The following is a 17,825-nucleotide window of genomic DNA, read 5'->3' as shown; positions in this document are numbered from 1 at the left end:
GCCATGCCGGAAGTGTGCGCCCAGCAGCGCATCTGGTAGCAGCTTGGCCCATTGACTGTTCTGCCCTGGGGCCCAGAATTGCTGTCAGCGGGCCTGGTTAAAACAGATAATTTAGACCCCTGTAAATTGTAGGCAACATTTACATTTTTTCCTCCTGCGTGCATTTCTTTGCATTTATCAACAAAATGAACTTTTGCCATAATGTTGACTGCTCTTGATTAGGTCTCTCTGAAGTTCTTCATATTCATTTCTGGTGGACTAACTTAAATAATTTTGCCAACTACAAATTTGACTACCTCACTGATAAGCCCCTATCCATCTCATTAATAAATATGTAATGAACCAGAAACCTAGTACAGAGCCATGTGGCACTCTGCTAAGAGCCTTTTGCTATGATGAAAACAGATCATTGGATTTTACTTGTTTTCTATCTCCTTGCTTGTTTTTGATTCATGATAATAATTTGCCTTTCATCCTCATCACTATTTAGCTTCTTTAATAGCATCCTGTGAGTATCTTCTGCTTCAATTAAAATATTAGGATATTAAAAAGCAAACTAAAAAGCTTTCAAAGCTCCTAAAAACTGTACGGAGTAACATCATTAAGGTTCTGCCCCGTATACCCTGGTTGAAATTCACCCACATGGGGAGAACCAGCATAAAGCTCTTTGCGCCACTTAATCCCAGCCTAAGGGCTTCTCTGGTGAAATGGTCACACAAGCATACTTGTGCACCCTATATATGCTGAGTGACGGTCTTTGTGCTGCATCTATATAGGCCATTGTGGAAGACCACAATGGCAAGGCACCAAGATTAATGTTTATATAGCTCTGGTGGCTCCGGTACTCTGCAGAACTAGCATCAAGGATCTATGCCTGCTGCTCAAGCCCGAAGTGCTGGAATAGCAGCCTTGGCAGGGCTACACAGGAGCCCTGATGCTGGGGTGGGGCCACATGCAGCCTGAATACAAGTATTTTTGAATACGGTTTCTCTAGTAATGGATCTGACCAGTTCTATAAGCTACCCCATATTTATTAAAGATCCTTCAAAGGGAAGCTGATGTATGTGAAGCCCTAAGGTGGGGAGGATGTTTGCTTCTTTAAAGGCATATGAAAAGTTTATTTGCAGCTGATTTGCACATTTATTTCTCTTGTCAATTATTTTTGCTAAGATTGGGCAACTGCTTGTTCTAAACTTTTTAGCTTACTTTTCTTATTGTAGGTTTCCGAGTAGCAGCCGTGTTAGTCTGTATCCGCATCATCTTTCAGGATAGGTTGTAGATCTCTGATGATGCGCTGGAGAGGTTTTAGTTGGGGGCTGAAGGTGACAGCTAGTGGTGTTCTGTTATTTTCTTTGTTGGGCCTGTCTTGTAGGAGGTGACTTCTGGGTACTCGTCTGGCTCTGTCAATCTGTTTTTTCACTTCAGCAGGTGGGTATTGTAGTTTTAAGAATGCTTGATAGAAATCTTGTAGGTGCTTGTCTCTATCTGAGGGATTGGAGCAAATGCGGTTATATCTTAGAGGTTGGCTGTAGACAATGGATCGTGTGGTGTGTCCTGGATGGAAGCTGGAGGCATGTAGGTAAGTGTAGCGGTTAGTAGGTTTCCGGTATAGGGTGGTATTTATGTGACCATCGCTTATTAGCACAGTAGTGTCCAGGAAATGGACCGCTTGTGTGGATTGATCTAGGCTGAGGTTGATGGTGGGATGGAAATTATTGAAATCATGGTGAAATTCCTCAAGGGCTTCTTTTCCATGGGTCCAGATGATGAAGATGTCATCCACTGAATGATATGTCATTAGTCCCATAGACTGGGGCAAGGCAGCAAATGTCAAAGCCAGATTACAAACACCACAGAGTCCAAGTGCAACCGGATCCAGGATTTGGATGTGAGCAAAATCTCTCTCTCTTCATCAATGTCCCTTTCCAACTTTTCTCCTTCCTTCTTGCTCATTCCTTTTGCAGTTTTCCTTCTCCATATACCCTTTTCACACCTCCACAGGGCCTTGGCTAAAGATCTGTGCATATTATTTTGTAAATAATGTAGTAATGGCCCAAATGTTCTGTTCTCACTCTGCTGAGTAGTTTTATGTAATGGATTTCCTTTACAGAAACCAGAAATTGCTAGGTGTGAAATGAATAACAAAGTCTCAACTGAGAGAGAGCATTTTGAGATATACTCTTTGAGGATGGACCTGAGTCTTACTATATATTCTTAAAACACCTACCACAACAAAATCTCAAATGGAATTGGGGTCTCTAGGCACTGTTCTGATACAAATTAATGAATATTTCTAAGCATTCAGATGGTAGCTGTGTCATGGAATAGATCCAAATAGCATACAAAAGGAGATTACTGGAAAGGCATCCACTTGGACAGGAAGCTGCAGCTCAAAGGCATGGTGGTATCAGGGTGTCGCATGGGAGATGGTGCCATCTTCCCTGTAGGGTGTGATATATAGAATGTATATGTTAGGTGTTCGGACATGTAAAAAGATGCCTGTTTGTCTGGCAAGGAAAGAACAGCTAGGTAAAAAGCTAGGTCAGCAGTTCAAACAGGTGAACAATTTGCTCAGCAACCTGATCAGGTAAACAACTAAGTTAGCATACTACTGTCAGTGCTGGGCAGAAAAGGTGTTTATACAGTATATCATAAATAACTTTGTAACAATGTATTTAAGACGAACATCTAAATGTGGCTGTGCTCTTGCATTTTACCCTATGCATTGCCCTGTTTCAGTGGACTGATCACTCCCTGAAGCGGCAAATAAATAATATATTTCTTCAGCTCAGGAGTCTGTCTGTGAAACTCAGCTTTCTGGGGGAAAGAACCAGTCAACATTCCCATTATTGTGTTTCATCCCCTGTGGCTGAGGCTCAGGGCAGAGGCTCTGGCACAATCAACACAGTTGAGTGGTTTAGCTCTAATACTGACATTTCCTTCCACAGGTCCCACAGTGCATAAAGCATCCACATTCCAAACACACAGAGAGTGAGAGGGAGAGAGAATGACAGGAGACCCCATGGGGCAATTCAGAGTCTGCCTCACACCTCACACCTTACTGATAAGCAGACACTGATTTTTTTTTTTATTAAGGGCCAGTTTGTGAACCCCCAATTCCCTCTGCTGAGCAATTACCAACCCAAGTAGAGTCATTGATTCCAGTGGGACTGCTTGTATGAGACAGAGCTCACCACAGTGAGTAACTTCTCCACAGTCTGGGCCTTTGTCCATTTGTGGAGGTACAGGACTTGGGCATGTGTTTGTGCACATTTGTTGTGTTCTGTAAAGGCCAGCAGGTGCCACCTGTACACCATCTGAGTAGTGCCTTACTCCACAGCCAATGCTATTCATATGAATGGCACTATTTATGGAGTAAGGTACTGTTCAAGGCAAGTAAAGATGGCACAATCCCTCACTCCCACACCATGAACAGAAAATGAATTTTTGCTTTGTTCCCTCAATGAAACACTTGTCTTTCTCTAGCCAAGAGACTAAGAACAGTCAAATCTCATGCTTCAGAGCTTCAGCCAGTTGCCTGTACAGGGGCCAGGAAGAATTTTTTTTCTACCTTAGTACAAAATTGGCCAGATGAATTATGTCTGTCCCCCCCAATCTTCTTCTGAAGCATCAGATATTGACCCCAGGCAGGGCATCGGGGGTAGATGAGACCAGTGGTCTGACTCAGTAAAGCAAATCCTATGATTCTAGATGCTTAGCTGTTTCATTCTTGCTCTCGTGCTCAAGGTTAAACCAATTGCCACATTTTGGGCCAGGAAGGAATTTTCCTCCAGGTCAATTTGGCAGAGACTTAAGTTTTTTGCCTTCCTTGGCAGCACTGAGCAGGGGTTTTTTGTTAGGGTCATCTGGTCTGTCTCAGAAAACTGATTTCCTGCCTATTTTCCATGTGTGCCTAAACATACTTCAGTCTCCCAAAGACTAAATTTTACCACATAACTAGCTCCTAATTGACTTACTAGTGTGAATTTGATTCAGTAAAATTTCCTTGGAAACCTTTATACTGGTAGTTGTGTTTGCATCCACATCTCTGTGTTTAAAATTTGTTTGCAAAACTACAGATTTTGATGTCTTTTACCTTTTCAGTGGCTTCCCCAAAGGGGCTGGTGAAAGTTGCTCAGAGCTAGGGGGAAAATAGTGAATAAATGGGGGAAAATGAGAAGTGAGTGCATGCCAAGACCACAGGGAAAGTGAGGGATGCAAGACACAGTTACCCAGGAGTGTGAAGCTGAAGATGAGTGCAGCAGAGGACTGGACTAGATGACTTCTTGAGGTCCCCTTCAGTCCTATGATTCTATAATCCTATGATCTAAGCATGAAGCCAATGATGAGGCTGCCAAGATAGCAGATGGGTATATATCAGTGAGACACAAAAGGTATTTCTACACAGCAACTAGACACCTGTGGCTGCCCCATGCCAGTGGACTCTGGCTTGTAGGACTTGGGCTGTGGGGCTGTTTCATTGTTGTGTAAACTTCTGGGCTTAGGCTGGAGTCCAGGCTCTGGGACCTTGCGAAGTGGAAGGGTCCCAGAGCCCAGGCTCCAGACCAAGCCCAGAAGTCTACAGAGCAATGAAACAGCCTTGCAGCCCAAGCCCCACAAACCAGAGTCGCCACAGGTGTCTAGTTGCTATGTAGATGTACCCTGAGGGGCTGGAAGAGATAGAAGAAGGTGAATAGAGGGTTATCAGGTCCATGACAGACACCGTAAAATGGCAATGAGGCCACAAACCAACAACCACCAGGCCTCTTCTCTAATAGAGAATCAGAAAGAAGAAATGTGGTCATCCTGTCTCAGACAGGATATTACAGAAGTGAAGGGGTTCAGAGAAGTGTGATAGGAATGATGAATGGCAGGAACAAACTCTTCTATGAAGTGAAATTGAAAAAGATTAGGATTTTCAGTGGTAGGAGGTGAATAGGAGGGGACATGAAAAAAAGTTTTTGTAAAGGATATTAAGCCTTATGCTGCAGGACCTGAACCAATATCTTATTCTTAGAGACCAGGATGAGACCTAGTATGGGAGACTAATTATCCCACAACTCTATACTGAGTGGTTCTTACACCTCTCCTGGAGTATTTGGTTCTGACCACTGTCAAAGAGAAGGTGCTGGACTGGCTGGACCACAGGCTGGATCCTGAATCTCTTAGCATTGCAGTTGTTGTAAACAAAAGCGTTATGGAAATTTATATTTTATTATTAACATGGAAGAAAAGTTTCAAAGGCAGCCAAATTTAAAAAAAAAACCAAACAAACACCAACTGATGCATGCAGAAAAATATGTTTAGGTCCCTAAGATGGTATTACGGATAATGAGGAGAGGGGAAAAGAATACAAAACTTAAGGAAAAAACGGCAACTTGATGTTGTCCTTTAACATTTCCCCCAACCTTCCTAAGTAAATCTGCTCTTGGCTTGATTACATGGTTGTCAGGACTAAAATGGAACCAGCCTTCCTGACATTATAATACAGCTCTGACAATATCATGTCTGCATTAACATGAACATCTTGTTTGGCAATTTACAGTCTTGGAGTATATTAAGACTTACTTCTCTCTCTCCTTCTGTCAGCTGTATTCTTTTCCACTTTACAATCTTTATTTCTTTATAAATAAGCCGTCCTCTGCACAATGGCACACTTTTGTGCTAGATCTGTTAGCAACCATTTCAGTGGCTGTTTATTTAGCTAATAAAAAAGAATGGAACCATATGGGAATTTGAAGTATAAATTTACTAATCTTGTTTTTCCTACTTAATTCAGAAGTTATATTTTTCTTTAACCCCATTGCACTAATTCTGATGATATCCATGTGCTTCAACTCCTGTCCTCCTAGGAGCAGCCACGATACAAAGTTTGTTTGGTTTTTCAAACACAGTATTGTTTTTCAGAGAAGCGAGTAAACTGAACGGCTCTTCAGGGAATTATCCTCTGAAGTGAGGGAAGCAACAATAGTGAGGTAAAGAATTTAAAGAAGTGAAATGAGGCCACGGATGTGAGAAAGAAAGGGGAGCGAGATGGAGAAGGATCCAAAAGATAAAGTCACAAGAAGAGGAAAACAAAAATATACCATACCTAAGACAAGAAAAGCCAGAGAACATTTAAAAGAAAGAAAAGACAAAGATCTGGGAAATCATCCTGACAAAGATTATTTGAAAAAAAATCAAGCAGAGTCATGAGGAGGAAAAGAAAATTATTTAAAAACAAACAAACAAAAAAAACCACACACCAACACAGCATACCATTAAAATAAGAACAAGCCTTTTTAAAGTAAAGAAACTTACCAGATTATAAAAAAGTGGGCATTAATCATTACACCGAGAGCAATGTTTTATCATTGATATATGTAAATTAAAAAACAATCAAAATAGACAATAGATGCATAAGGATATTCATCTTATAATCACTTACGAATGAAAATTATTTGTATGTGAAAATGTTTCCTTCCTTCAGTGTTAAAGTCCTTGAATAGCCACTGCATTTACTTTCTGTCAAATTAAATATCAGTTGATTAGTGGATGACATGAATAATTTTAGCAAAGATGGTTTCTCAAACCAAACTGACTTTTTCAAGCTTATACTATCTGTTTAAAATAGAACTTTTGGGGGGAGTGGGGTTGTGCTGGGGAAGGGACATCATTCAATTGCTAAACCACATCTACCCCATTTTTTTGTGTGGACTCTTTCCAACCCAGGGGAAAAAATACCCAGTATTAAAGGGATGTCTAACCTATCAGAGAAAGGCATAAGAAGATCCAATGGCTCAAAGTTAAAGCCACCTCAAATTCAAATTAGATATAAAGTACGAATTTTTAAACAGTGAGAATGATTAACCATTGGACCAAACTACCAGAAATATAGTGGATTCTCCATGTCTTTATGTCTTCAGATCAAGATTCAATGTCTTTCTGGAAGCAGGGCCGGCTCTGGCTTTTTTGCCGCCCTAGGCAAAAGAGCCACCCGCCGCCCCACCACCACCACCACCCCCCCCCCCCAACGTGGCAGGGGAGGGCGCCAGGCCCGGCCGGGGCTCTCCGCTCTCCCCGACTGGCCGGAGCGCCGGGGGAGGGCGTCGAGCCCACTGCGGCTCTGCTCTCCCCTGCTGCCGGAGCGCCGCGGGGAGGGCGGTGAGCCCAGTCACAGCCCCGCTCTCGGGCCGGAGCGCCCCGCCACACCGCCCCCCTCCAGGCGCCGTCCCAAGCACATACTTGGTGGGCTGGTGCCTGGAGCCGGCCCTGTCTGGAAGGTATGCTTTAGTCAGACAAGTTATTGGGTTCAATACAAGCATAACTGTGAAATTCTATAGTCTGTGTGTACAGGAGGTCAAACTAGACGATTGAATGGGTTCCTTCTGGCATTAAAAAAAAAAAATCTATAAACCGATTCCTATCATTCCAGGCACTTAAGAAACCCTTTCTCCACATCCTGCCAATCTCCCTCTAACCACATATCAAAATCTGTCCATTTTGAATGGGTATTTGATGTGTTGGATATATCAGAGCTTAATCAGCTTGTATTTCAAAATACCTGAAAACTAACCATTAGTTAATACATCATATATACAGCATGGTATTTTCATGATTAGGGGTAGCACTAGGTGGACAGTGCCAGAATCTGAGCAAGGGATATAACAGTAGCCATTGGAATCAGCGGATGTAGACCCAGGTTATCACCTGGCTAGTAAATAAAGTCCAAGTTTCTTACCAGCACTTCTGTGTGGCAGATCTTTACTACAAAGGCTATCTGGATCCCAAGTTACAGGTTGGGCATCTTGAGCCAGATAGCAGCGAGAAGAAATGGGTTCAGGGAGAGTGTGTTACCAATTTAATGGGATCTACATGTACATTACAGTATAGAGTACTATAAATTATCACATTAAGAAATTCTTACTTCAAAAGGTTTCTTCTCTATTGAATGATGCTGCAGCACCTCTGCTATCAGAGGCAGGTCAACAAACATTCAGATGCACTCTCATTTTTCCCCAGGGGTCAGTTAACATTTTCCCCATGCAGAGATCAAAAACATATTTCAATTTCTTTTATTTCATATTAAGTAAAACAAAGTAAGAACAAACATAGGCCTCAATCCTGCCATCAGATTTTTACAAAGTCCTACTGCAGGATCAGGACTCTAACATCACCCTAACATTGTGCACCTGAACCAAAACACAAAATGGCAACTCACAACATTTCCTACCTCAATCAAGGAGACTCCTCCAAATTTAAAGGTATAATACACAGAGTGACATGTCTATTCAACTACATAATTAGGTAAAAAGCACTCCTGTATATTTTATGTTTAAGTGAAATTTATAGTTCTGCTTAAGCCTATCGATACTATTTGCTGCTCCCATCAATTTTCCTTCAAGGGAGCAATACTATTAGTCTTTAAGAATAGAAGAAATTTACACAACTCAGAATTAAGCTGAAATTTTCTTCATTAGGGAAGATTGCAACAAGTAGTTAAGATACTGTTGTTTTAAAGTCCTACTTTCTGTCCTTCCAAATGAACACAGATGCTGATTAAAAAAACCTGCTCATATAAAATGTCATACACATTTTTGTTCTCTGCATTGTGTACTGTAAATAAATGTTAACTTTACTTTTTAATCTTTCTCTCCAGAAGCTTTTTGAGCACTCACCAATAACATTTAACAAGGAACACAAGAAGAATATCTATCTGTGGTGATTTCATACTTCTTCCTCATGCTTGTAGCATGGTTTGTTTTAAAGACATTTCCTTTATTTTCTTCAATTTGACTGTAGGAGCATAACTAGGGAACAGTAATTCCTCTTCATTAGTAGAACAAATGGTTATAGTACTGTCTCTCAATATATCGGTGCAGATGAGTCTTGGTAGAGGTTAATCTTACGCTCCATAAATGTGATAATTTTTCCCGCTTCCCCAAACAAAGGTTTGGCATCATAGCTGGGGACAGAAGAACTGTCTTTTTCACCATTGCTTTTCCGTACATCTTTAAATCCATGCAGCTTCTATTTGCCCTCTGCCTTTAAAAATAAACAGACAAACAAACAACAAACCATACAAAGAATTACCGACGGTAAAACCATTCTGATTCTTATTCAGACCTGATCCAAATTGATCTGAATCTTCATTTATACTCACCATATAAGCTATGTCTACGCTACTTTCGGGTCGTGTAGGGTATGTGTAGCTACCCGACACAGTGAAAAGCAAGTTCTGTACTCACTGTGGTGTGTGGCTACATGTGTCAGTGAAAGGCTCTGGAGGGGGAACACAGTAGGGAAGAGCATCAGCAGATCCCCACTGCTTGAGTCTTCCACTGAGGTGAGGGAAAGGTTTGGTAGGGGGAGGTGGCAGAGAAAGGCTGAGCCTTTCCCGAGTGCCTCACCCCTCCCTGACCCTTTCCCTGTGGAGGAGAAGGGTGCTAGCAGCAGCGAGCTGGCAGAGCCTCTCCCCACTGCCTCCTCACTCCAGGAGTCTTTCCCTGAGACTCAGCAGTGGGGAGCTGACCAAGCCTTTCCCTGCTGCACCCCCCTGACAGAGCCTTTCCCCTGAGGGGGAGTGTTTTCCTGCAGAGGGGACAGTCTCCAGCAGTGGCGAGGCAGCAGGACACTACACTGCTAAAAATAGCAGTGTGGACATGAGACACAGCTTGGGCGAGTAGAGAGCATGTAGGCTACGTACTCACAAACCCACACCCTTCAGGTGTGTCTTTACTCTACTTGCCTAAGCCATGCTTTATTGGCTACATTGCTATTTATACTCATGCTAGGGGGGCTATGCGCGTATGTACTCTACATGCCGTCAAAAGAAGTGTGCAGTGTAGATGTACCTATATAGTAACTAACAAATTATTAACAAGCAAAATAATCTCTTTCCCCACAAACACCCCAACAGAATGGACACTCTTAAATAGAGAAGAAACAGTTGCACAGCTATTATGAGAGCACCTGAATCACTGTCCCACTCAAAAACCAGAAAAATCAAAGGAATAAACTGACATTTGTCCCAGTTCCATGCATCATTCACAGCAATTCAATCAATAGTGTAGTGCTTCCATCTTTCAGAGAAAAGAATCATACATGGAAGCAGACACTCAAGTGCCCCAGAGAAGATAATGCACATACTGCTAAGCGGTGCCAAATCAGCAGCACAACTTCTTTTGAGAGCTGCCAATGTGCTGACACTGTATGAAAGAGAAAGAAAGCCCCAGTTTCTGCCCAAGCAACTAAGAATACAAAAAGCTCCATTCAGCTCCATTGAAATTAATGGTAAAAAGAACAAAATCAGTCCTTAGCTTAGACAGATTTCAACTGAGAACATAAATGCATCAAGAACCCAATCTTGCATTTATGTCAGTGTTAAAGTTCCCATTGACCTCAATGAGGTAGGATTAGACCCCAAACAATAGTGAAAACTCAATATTTTATGAATTCCTTCATTATTTGGAAATATTTGGCCATTTATTTTCACATAATCAATTATCAGCCTATGGATTGCTCCTGATACTCACCGCAGGTGAAAATCGCCCCAGACAGAAGCCAGCACCACACACCTAGACTCCATTTAAGTCCTAATTAACACTCTTTAAAGAGTTTAGTGGGGACTTAAGTGGTGCCCAGGCCTTGTGCTGGTACTCTGGATGAGTGAGGGTCAAAGCAATTGTCTCTTGATGAAATCTCTATTTGTAATTCTCCAAGGAGCACCCGGGTTGCTGTTTTGAGAAGCTGCTGTTTGTTATGCAGTCTTATATGGTGGCTGTTGTGGTTGGGACTCAGAGCTTCCTTCTTGCTCCCACACCCCAGCCCAAACTGTGCAAGGAGCTTTTCACAATCTGTACCTGGAAGTGTTATGATAAAATAGTTTATACTATCATTTTAATTACTATATAGGTTCCTTCCACGGAAAAGGTTAGCATTTTATACAGGCTACAATGCACTGTGTATTTACTATTGTGAATTAGGTACTGGATTTTTATTAAAGATCAGTGTCCCTTTCATCTTACAAAAACAGATAAGTGAATCAAGTAAAGAGAACCTCTGGTAAGCCCAAGAAGGGGCAATAGGTGAGCTATTGTGGGGGTACTATGGGTCTGTTTTAGGGGGTGTCAGTTCATGGAAGATAACAGTTGAAGTTACCTATACAACAATATATATGTATTGAACAAAACGTTCATGTGACCATCTTCACGTGTTTTCCCTCCTGTTTAGATAAGTGTAAGTCATCCAATCAGGGAACAGAAACAATACTACATGACTCATGTCAGCTCTGACTTCACACATAATGAGTAGAAAAGAGTCCAAAACCTAGCTGAAACAAAGAGATTACAAAGCTACCTGTTGGTTGAAATAATTCTGTAAATATTTTTCCAACAGTTACAAATAATGAACCTGATAATAAAAAAGTCTGTTCATAGATAATTTAGGAACAGAAATATTCATCAGATAAATTATTCACTGAATAGTTTACCTAGCTCTGTTGTTGACATATGTAGAATACTCTCCCAATCAGGATAGCAGGGGCTGAGGACACCATTCAACTCTCATCTATAGAAACAGACTGGGAAACAGCACAAAGGACGTGTTAGTAGGAGATTTTATATAGCTATAAACACACATTTATCTTGTGAAAGAGTGTAAAAATCCTAGGTGATCCAAGAGGTTAATATTGTAGATGAATAGGATTTACACAATTATCTATGTAGTTCGTAATTTTCCAAATCCATCAGAAACAATATTGATTTCTTTTGGTTTTGGGGGTAAAATATAATGTATTTGTTAAGCATGTTTATAGAAATAATCATTGAAGTTATTGAAGTTGTAATAGCAAGTAGAAGAACCAAATATATGTATTAAACTAGGCTTAGTTATATGTCTTATGCATTAATTGTAAAGGGCTTAGAAAGAGGCCCAGTAGAAGTTAGGATAAGATAGCATGAGTATTATATGCTTGACCTAAGGTTATAAAATTTAGCATTATATATCTTGGGATACTTTAGTAATTCATTGTGTGATAAACATGTGAACCATAAACATACATATGGTAGCATCTTAGGGTACTTTTGCAATAAGGTAATCATGGAGGTAACTGCATTGACAGATCAAAACTATTGGGATATTAATTGATGCAAGTGAGGTGTTACTGATCTGAAGTTTAACTATGGTTAGCCGGAATGCCACACATGGGCAGGGACTGAAATCGAATCAAATGTGGTCCCTGTCAAGGTTCCCTCCCCACTCTGAACTTTAGGGTGTGGAGACCTGCATGAAAGACCCCCTGAGCTTATTTCTACCACCTTAGGTTAACAGTACGTTGCTACCACCAAGCGTTAACCAGATATTTAGGGAGACCCACTTGGAACTCTGCCATCCACCAAATAGCTCCCAAGTCCCTAACCCCCTTTCCTGGGCAGACTTGAGAATGATTCCTCCCCAAAGCCCCTACACCCCTTTTCCTGGGTAGGCTTGAGAATCCCCCTCACCAGTTAGTCCTGATGAACACAGATCCAAAACCCTTGAATCTTAAAACAATGAAAAAAATCAATCAGGTTCTTAAAAGAAGAATTTTAATTAAAGAAAAAAGGTGAAAGGAGTACCTCTGTAAGATTAGAATGAAAGATAATCTCACAGACAATCAATTTAAAACACAGAGGGTTTCCCTCTGGGCAAAACTTTAAAGTTACACAAAGAACCCAAATTTATCTTCCCTCTTATTTGCAAAAGAACCCACAAACAAGTAATCTAACACATTCCTTCTCTAAATACTCACTACCCTGTAGGAGTTGGATGGTTCCTTCTTTCTCGGTTTCCGGCAAAAGCCCACAGAGCACAGACAAAAGACTTTTTCCCCCTTCCAGATTTTAAAGTATCTTGTCCCCTTATTGGTCCTTCTGGTCAGGTGTCAGCTAGTTTATGTGAGCTTCTTAACCCTTTACAGGTAAAAGAGGAATTAACCCTTAACTATATGTTTATGACAGTCCCAGACATGTGTGGGTCAAATAGGAAAAGTTGTACAAAAGATGTGCTTATTCAGTCAAAAGGAGGCTGTCTGGGGGAAGCAAACAGGAAATTAAACAACAGAGATAAGATATCTTAAAGGATAAATGAAGAAAGCTATTAATTAGGAACAGTCCCTGCCTAGATCTAACCAATCTAGCTAGGTTTAGTCTTCCCAGACCCAAATCTAGAATCAAAGTGAATATTAGAGCACTAAAGGACCCAAGGCCTAGAAAAGAAGGGGCATTGAGTGGGCAGTAGTGGCTAGACATGAGCCTGTGACAGAGAAATACATAATATGCTGTCTCTGTCTTCCACCCCAAGACTAGGAATGGCTAGGCTGAATGGAACTTACTCAGCACTTACACTTTATTCTTTCTTTGCAAGTAGGAGCCAGGCACACAGGCTTTTTGTTCTTTTGTCCCTTTTGCCTGCTTGCTATGCAATTTGGATGAATAAATAATGCTGTGTTTTGAAGAAACTGTCTTTGAGTCACTGTAATCAGAAGTTGGTTACAGATGCTGTGACAGGGTCAGGCAAGATGGCTACAAGAGAGTGGTTATTTTTTTTCCAATGTGCATTACTTTAAATTTATCCACTGTGAGAGACCCAGACCAGTGGGGTACAGGAGTCTGGTCCTATTGGGATCCAGGATATGGGCGGGCAAAGCCCGCCCACTGCTAAAGAATCCCCCCAACTTAAGGGGGGGATCCACAGAACCTGGAGACCAAAAAATTACGGGGGACAACTAATAAAAGAACAGGGACAGGAGTGAGGTCAAAGGGTCAAAAGAAGGGAACCAGACGGGGACACCGAGCAGAGAACCCCAGACAACGCCCACTGCTCCTTGAAGGCATCAAGGGAGTCAGTGGACGCCGCCCAGAGGAACTCTGCCCGGATACGTGAACGAACGGAGGACCGGAGATAGGCCCCACAGTCACAGGAGACTCCATCGGCCAACCTCCTCACTCTGGTTTTATAGATGGCCAGTTTTGCTAGGGCCAGGACGAGGTTGACCAGGAGGTCCCATGACTTTGTGGGGCGATGGATAGGGAGTGCATAAATAAAAAGGTGAGGGGAAAAGTGCAACCAAAATCTTAACAAAATATCCTTGAGGAGCCGGAATAGGGGCTGCAGCCTGGCGCACTCCAGGTAAACATGTGCCAGGGTCTCCCTCACGCCGCAAAAGGGGCAGGTGTCTGGGATAGGGGTAAACTGTGCCAAGTACATGCCCGTGCTCACTGCTCCGTGAAGGAGCTGCCAACTGATGTTACAAGAGAGTGGTTGAAGGTAGATACATTAGTTCCAGGTTAAGCAGGTCCCTTTTCCCTGGGTAAGATAACAGGGACTATTCCAGAACACTCAGGAACTTTCTAGAACTAATTAAGACAGGCAGGCTAATTAGGACACCAATTGGGAAGTTGCTAGAATTAATTAAGGCTAATCAGCACACCTGATTTAAAAAGGCTCTCACTCCAGTTAGTGAGGGGTGTGTAAGGAGCTGGGAGTGAGAAGATGTGCTGCTGGAGGACTGAGGAGTACAAGCATTAACAGACAGCAGGAGGAAGGTCCTGTGATGAGGACAAATAAGGTGTTGGGAGGAGGCCATGGGGAAGCAGCCCAGGGAGTTGTAGCTGTCGCACAGCTGTTCCAGGAGGCACTCTAGACAACTACAGTCCACAGGGCCCTGGGCTGGAACCCAGGGTAGAGGGCGGGCCCAGGTTCCCCCCAAACCTCCCAACTCCTGATCCAACACAGGAAGGTCTCTGAGCTGTTCCCCAACCCACATGGTGGATTAACAGAAACTGTGGGGATTGTTCTTACTCTTTTTCCCCATACTGGCCAGTGATGAGGTTATCTGAGTGAACAGCAGATTTGAGCCATGAAAGTGGCCAAACTGAGGGCTACTGTGAATCTCTGAGGTGAGCAAAATCTGCAACTAAGTGCAGGACCCACCAAGGTAGAGGAGGAACTTTATCACAATGCCTAGAGGGAAAGGGCTTACAGGTGCCAAACACTTTTGGGTCATTGTGTTAATGTGGTTGGTAAACGGGGGGCTGCCATCCAGATATCAAGTAAAAGAAAAAAAAGCTGGACTACATGGTTCCTTACTGACAGAAAGAAAGAAGAAAAGCCTGTCACCTGAAGGGTGCACGTGAGAGGAACTAAAAGCAAAACTCACCCTGCAACTGTGACACACAGATAGTTGTAAACTTTTGAGGGTTATCTGGCTGAAAGGAAGCAGTAATTGTAAAGTTATTCTTATTTACAAAATTGAGATGCAGTATTAATTATTATTAGTGTCGGAGAATAACAGAGTTCTCACTTTTTGTTTGGGTACAGCAAGTCAGATACTTTATTCTCTATCAATTGCATAGAGGGAGAGAGTGCACTAGGACACAGGGTCTCCCCCTCCTAGGCAGGTCTCTCAAAAGGTAAACAATTACAGCAAGAATTTATACTTTTTGTTACAGACAATAATGAGCAACGGCTGCATTTTGTTTATACATGGGTCATTCTGATATCTTGTTTTTCTTACTAATGTAGACTCTTAGTCTACATTCCATATTATCTACACATTATCTACACAAGGTCGCAACAACTTCTCACACAGTTCTTTCCCACTTGCCTTTCACAATCCTCGCTTCTACAAATCTTGCGTTGTTAGGGTTACAGTTAGCCTGACTCTTGCTAACAAACTATCATACATTGCAATATCCTTCCTGTCAGTTCTTTCTTTGATTCCACATTAGTATTAGTATTTCAGTAGCACCTAGAGGCCTCAATGTGGGCTCCATTGTGCTTGATACTATACACATATACAAACAAGACTAAAGGAGCTTAATATATATGTAAATTATTTAGATGGTATAAATAGTAAATTTATAATCTCACCTAAACTGTCCTCATTTCTAATATTTTCCTATTGCAACTTATTTAGCATAGAAAAAGCTATTCATCCCTATTTTAATATATTTTTAAGTTTTATCACTTGATTTTTATTGTTTATTTGATTCTTTCTTATCTGATTTAGTCAGGAAGCAAGTCTAAAGCAAAATTGTTGTTTCCAGAATTTAAGAGTCCCCAATAAACAATGTAATTATTCCAGAACTACTACTTTTCAGATATACCTCAAAACTTTCCTTAATTTTTTTTAGCTCCTTTGCCTATGAACTCAATTACCCTAATAAAATCTTTTAAAGTGTGCCATGACAAATTGAAGAGGCATTAAAAGTGTTCTATTCAAAAACATTTCAAGCCTCAGTTATCCTATAATGTTAGAAGTCTTCTTTAACAAGGTATTACACTAAAGGTATATCTTCTAGAAATTTGGATTTTTAATGATTGGGCTCTAATTTGGAGTTTAATCAAAACACTATTAGAAGTTTCTATAGAGTCCATTTTGCTATTTTAAACATACATGCAACATTGTGAAAACAGACAGCAGCCTAATCTTATGTAGGAATTGTGCTCATGAGAAGAAGAAGAAAATTGTTTTATGTTCAGGTTCATTTGCCTCCAAAAATCAATTAAGTTTAGTTCTTTCATGCTTCATTTTATTACTTTCACTGAGCCAGACAGTGCTTCCCTTTAGCTGAGAAAATCTATCTGAGAACTTTTATGTGAAATAGAGCTGATGTCTCCAGCTATGCAAGTAAATGGAAACAGAGTTACTTCATAAGAATGTTCTTTAAAAATAAGAACATGCAATATATTAACTGCTTAAATATCTGCACTATTTACATTTTGTATAAAGATCCCATCACCATGGTAACGGAACACCATCCAAGAAGGATCCTCAAAAGAAATTAGACAATATCCATTTTGTATGGCTTTTTTTTTAAGTGAGGTTGGTCTGCTGGATGAGGCACAGGGCTGGGAATTCCTGAGAGACTTTGGGCAAGTCATTTAGGCCCTGTCCTGCAAGATGGATGAAACCCCTCCCCCCAACTGGAACCCCAGTGACTTCAGTGGAGGCCCATTGTCATGGATCTCAGTGCAAGATTAAGGTCTTAATCTCTCTCTGCCTCAGTGTTAGGTCTCCATTTATAACTTCTGTAGATTTAAACAATAGAAAGTATGTATCAGGACTTCCTAACAATTAATTAGGCTTGAAATCACAGATGAAAAACAGCAAATAAAGTAACTCAGTTGGCCAATAAATACAAAACAGAAGATGCCCCCTCCACCCTGTCAAGGACCCTCTTTGGAAAAAGCCCATCAAATAAATTGTGATTAAGGGTTTGTCTACCAGGTGGGTAATGTGTTATATGGGGGTGCAATTTCTAAAGCACATTAACGTGCTCTGTGTAGACCCTGATGGTGCACACTAAAGATTCCCTAGTGCACTCTTAGTACTGTTTCAAACAACACTAGTTAAAGGGCACCAGCAGGGTCACATGGACCAATTAACGTGCAACCAATGTAGTTCACTTTAGAAATCACACCCGTATATAGCGTATTACCCACTGTGGTAGACACGCACTAATACTTTCCCCTACATAACTAGGGCATTGTGAGAATAAATTCATGGATGCCGTTAAGATACTTAGATAATTTAGTGATAGGAGCTGGATAAGTACCTAGAGAAATAGGGCTTTTTTATTTTAATATGGGGTTATTTGGTGGGTTTTTTGTGGGAAGGCTATAGCAAAAAAGAAAAGGGAGATTTTATTTTGCTTTGAAGATACCAAGATTCAAGATACCAACATTCAAGACCTGCCATGCATCTTAATTCTATCTGGTTGCAAAATTTAATTTAGGAAATTAACGTGTCTTCCTGGTGGATTTGGGTAAGGATTTAATTTCATATTCCTCTTCCTGAAGAA

At 41.2% G+C, this 17,825-nt stretch overlaps 1 long non-coding RNA gene across 1 annotated transcript in view; it reads left to right on the top strand.

The window, feature by feature from the left end:
- LOC128830803 (uncharacterized) overlaps window positions 1-6,571 on the top strand; it is an 80,237-nt gene extending 73,666 nt beyond the window's left edge. Inside the window, exon 3 of the long non-coding RNA XR_008443689.1 lies at window positions 5,908-6,571. This is a non-coding gene — a long non-coding RNA (uncharacterized LOC128830803). The remainder of the gene's footprint in view (window positions 1-5,907) is intronic.
- Window positions 6,572-17,825: the final 11,254 nt, after the last annotated feature.

This window comes from Malaclemys terrapin, chromosome 2 (genome assembly GCF_027887155.1).
Source record: "Malaclemys terrapin pileata isolate rMalTer1 chromosome 2, rMalTer1.hap1, whole genome shotgun sequence".
NCBI classification, from domain to species: domain Eukaryota; kingdom Metazoa; phylum Chordata; order Testudines; family Emydidae; genus Malaclemys; species Malaclemys terrapin.
Note: the sequence above shows the minus strand (reverse complement) of the source record. Positions and strands in the feature narration are given on the sequence as shown.